Source organism: Canis lupus, chromosome 36, assembly GCF_011100685.1.
Source record: "Canis lupus familiaris isolate Mischka breed German Shepherd chromosome 36, alternate assembly UU_Cfam_GSD_1.0, whole genome shotgun sequence".
NCBI classification, from domain to species: domain Eukaryota; kingdom Metazoa; phylum Chordata; class Mammalia; order Carnivora; family Canidae; genus Canis; species Canis lupus.
The window spans coordinates 30319938-30324558 of record NC_049257.1 but is presented as its reverse complement, the minus strand read 5'-3'; positions in this window follow the sequence as shown (position 1 = coordinate 30324558).

Sequence of the window (4621 nt, the reverse complement as noted above, 5' to 3'; positions counted from 1 at the left end):
CACCTCTGTTACACACGCATCAGCCAACATTGGCACCGGAACTGCGCTGAGCTTAATTGTTAATATTTTGGTGGCGAACGGCTGCCTGAACACTTGAGATCGATGGGCCTGGACACGGATAGAGAACAAAACTGCCAGTTCCACACTGGAGTGGTTCTGCCCATTTTGCTGTTAGGGGACGACCTCCCCACAACAGCAGAGGATACAAACGACTTATTGTTCCAAAACCACTGCTCTAAAATTAAACTCATTGCTTCCTTTGTAAGCCTTTGGGTATAGCAAATATGACTGTTCTTTATACATGATTCATGGATCTATATGAATAGATATATTGATCTAAAGATGATTCGCATATCTTTTTTTTTTCTTTTTTATGATTCACATATCTTAAAAGCCATCTCTTCCCTGGTTCTGTTGGTCAGTATCGAGTCATAAGTTTATATGTATATGACGACTGACTGTAATCTTTACTGAATTATTTGACTGTGTTTGCCATTGAGACACAAATTCCAATTAAATATTGTTTTTTCTCCTCCAGATTACTCTCAGTTCTCTAGCTAGTTACAGATTATAAAAGTTGGAAAAATGATTGTATTTTTCATTAAAAAATTTTTTAAAGATTTTTTCTTTACTTATTCATGAGACAGATCGAGAGAGAGAGAGAGAGAGAGAGAGAGAGGCAGAGACAGAGGCAGAGGGAGAAGCAGGCTCCATGCAGGGGCCTGACGTGGGACTCGATCCCGGGTCTCCAGGATCAGGCTCTGGGCTGAAGGTGGCGCTAAACTGTTGAGCCACCCGGGCTGCCTGGAAAAATAATTTTAAAAAAAGTCCCCAAACCACACACACATACACACACACACACACCGAATGGTATTTGTAACTGTAATTAATATTGAAAAATTCACAATAGTCTACAGGAATGATTTGTGATTCACTCAGTCTAGTGGAGAGTGTGGTGGGGAGGAGGGCGTCTAGCTGTGTGTTCATAGAGTTCAGACGTTTTTGGTGGCAGCAGTGGGCATCCAGCTGGAAAATGGTCAAATCCTGACTAATCTGTGACTTGGCTCTTGCAATGGGCTTGTATTACAGGCTTGCTGTCAATTGCCTCAGTTTCCCTATGCCATTCTCACTTTTCTGTTTAGGTTAACTGCAGTCAGAGTGTATTGCTTGCTTATGTTAGATGAATTGATAATGGGATTTTCACTTTTAAATAATTAAATATATCCTGTACCGGATGGGAGATTTCTCTCCTATAGGCCACTACTATTCAGTTGTTCAAGATTTTATCCATTCTAAGTTTTGTCACATAAGAATTCATTTCTTAAAATCAACCAATGGTTTGATGTGAAGAAGAGTTTGGATTCTATACCTGTGAGAGGTAAAAAGTCAGGTGGGTCTGTAGACAATGAGATGCCTTCACAATATTTGGTTATCTAAATAAAAAGTTAACTTCTTTTTCAAGAAGTACCAAAAATATGTTCTGTATTCCAAAATAAGAAGTGGTCAGAATCAACATGTTGACCACTACAGGGTTAGTTATGCAATAAAGAATCTTCCTAACGATTAGGACAGCTTGCAATTTGTATTTTTAATACAGCTTGGCCATTTTATTTCCTCCTTTTAAAAGATGCATGGTGGGTTCCCTGGGTGGCTCAGCGGTTGAGCGTCTGCCTTTGGCTCAGGGTGTGACATTGGGGTCCTGGGATCGAGTCCTGCATCGGGCTCCCTGCATGGAGCCTGCTTCTCCCTCTGCCTGTGTCTCTGCCTCGCTCTGTGTCTCTCATGAATAAACAAATAAAATCTTTTAAAAAAATTAAAAATTAAAAATGGATGGTTTCACCTAAAACCAATATTTCCTTGTATGTTAATCACCTAAAACCAGTATTTCCTTGTATGTTAATGAACTGGAATTTAAATAAAAACAACAAAAAAATAAAGGATGGATGGCATTAGGAACTAAGCATTTGTTACAAACAAACACCTCCTGAGACAGGAGACTTGCATACCATTACATATAAAGTGTAATGAGCATTATACAATTTCAACGACTACAATAGAGTTAATACTCTTCTTTAACTATGTTCAAGTAATTAATCTTTTTAACTAGTAAGTTGGACATTTTATTCCAATTATTCATTGAATTTAAACAACAGCACATCTCCTATAAAAGTTATTGTAATGGGAGCCCAATGGGGTGGAATATTAGAATTTGCCAGGATTCGTTGTGCATATTAACTCTTATCTTCATCTAATAAAGAAGAAAGAACATTTAAACTCCTACGAGAGAGGTTAATGGCCAGATGAGTGTTGAATTTCCATTTTCAGATCAGCAATTTTCAAGTTGGGGGAAAAAAAAAAGAATTGCAAAGATCTAATCACACTCTTTAATATTAAACATACCTCCTACAAATAGTGAAAGTACTGTACTTGGCAAAATTTCCTAATTCAAAGCTGGGTTTTCCACTGGAAAGAGTTAAATTAAACAAATATTTGATATGTGTTATCCCCAGGCAGGAGGAGCAAAGAAGAATATGGATGAGAGAGAAAGCTTACAATGGTGAGACAATAGAGGACAATCCCAGAGGAGAAAAAATAATAGTTGTGCTTTAGTTGTGCCAGGAATGGTAGTGAGTGGGGTCTGCAGATAAGTTTGGATTGGAGGTTTTATTTAATCTAAGCCTTGATGGAATTAGAAAATAATTGACCTTTAACACTTTATAGTGCCTATTAGGGGTTGGTATTATTCTACGCGCTATATGTATGGTCATTTAATGCTTAGAATAGTCCTATGAAGTTGGTCCTTTTAGGGAACTTGTTTGGAGGTCCTTGCAGAGGAGTGCAGCTTCTCACATACCCTTGACCCAAGAACCATTCTCTCTTATCAGGGAAGTCCATCCTCTCCCATCGAGTACACGTGTCCTGGAGGGATGCATGCAGAGTGTAAGGGAAGAAGGGGACGTCGGCCTCGCCAGTCAGAGCAGATGAATGAAGCCATGATCAACCCCGTCCATAGACAAGGACACCGAGGGTGGAAGATATTGCAGCCAGATCACTCTCACATCCCAGATCGATCTTATTAGAATCACCAGGATATAGATGAAGAAATTAAGGTAACGAAAGATTAAGAACCTTGCCCAAGAATACACAGCCTGCAACAGCTAGCCGGGCCGACTGAACCCAGCCCTAGTGCCTGTCCTTCCACGTTATATTCTCAGATCCCCTGCTCTGCCCACAGGCCTGCTAAGCTGGATCTTACAGGTCATGTCTCTTAATCATAAGATGCTGCCTCTTTTCCATGTTCTCAGAGAGCAAATATTTTGTGCGAATCATCAAGCTGAGCCAGTGAGTTTGAGCTAAGAAATACAGTAAGAAGAGGCCAGTGAGCGATGGAGATTGAAGCTCAACTGTCATGATCTGGAGAAAAATCTGAAGGGACCACGATGGCTATGACTAGAAATAAAAATGGAATCTGATGGACAGAGAAGAGTTCAGGGAAGACAGCAGACCCATGGGAGAGCCGGTGACACCATGAAAGAGGGAGAATGGTTTATCCCATTCCGGCTAACGTGTATTCTTATTAAACAAGGGAGAAGTTGAGTGTGTATGTGTTTCTGTTTGGATTTTAACATTGATTGTATCATTTGGGAGTCACTGAGAATTTTCAAACCGAGGGGTGAAATGGTCGGACAGATGGAAAGCACGGGAAGGAAGGTCGCGGCCAATGTAAGAGATGGAAATGGGAGAGCTTAAGGTAGTCATCGCAGAAACCTGTGACTGTTGTTGAGGGAAAGTGTAGTGTCATTAAGAATGGATCGGAAAGGGGCCCCTGGGGGGCTCAGTTGGTTAAGCATCTGCCTCCGGCTTAGGTCGTGATCTCAGGGTCTTGGGATCGAGCCCTGGATCCGGCTCCCTGCTCAGGGAGGAGTCTGCCTCTCTCTCCCTCTGCTCCTCCCCCCTGGCCTCTGTGTTCTCTCTCTCTCTCTCAAATGAATAAATAAAATCTTTAAAAAAAAATGGATCAGAAAATTATAGAGAAAAACCTGAAATTTTTCATATGCTAATTTATTTCATTTATATATTTTTAAAGACACAATACTTTTGGTGTATTGTTCCTAAAGATCTTCTGAATCGTCTAAAGATCATCTATTTTCCCAAATATATGTTTCACGCTTTATAAATTGGGGGTGAATACATTTTATTTTCTCCGTGATGGCCATGTCTCACAGTGCCACCATGAGGTAGGTCATCATGTGGAATTCCCCAAATTCTACTGCACAGGTAGCTACTCCTTATAGTTAAAAACAAACTCAGTTCTCAGGATCTGAAAGAGATCCCCACTGTTCTCAGGGTCAACATGGTCCGTAAAGCCCTGACATCAGAGCCTCACTGCCTCACTCATAACTTTTTTATAGATACGATGATAATTTGGGCTAGTCTCTATATTTACATGCACACTAATTATTTTAAACTTAGGAATTACCCCCCATTGCTTCCTTTCCTAGTCACCACATCTCACACATGCTCACACATACATGCACTCACTACCGTGGGTGTGCATATTTGTTTAAGGATGCATTCTAATCTCCCAAAAAAGGATTGAAGGTAATTTTACCCTGAGATA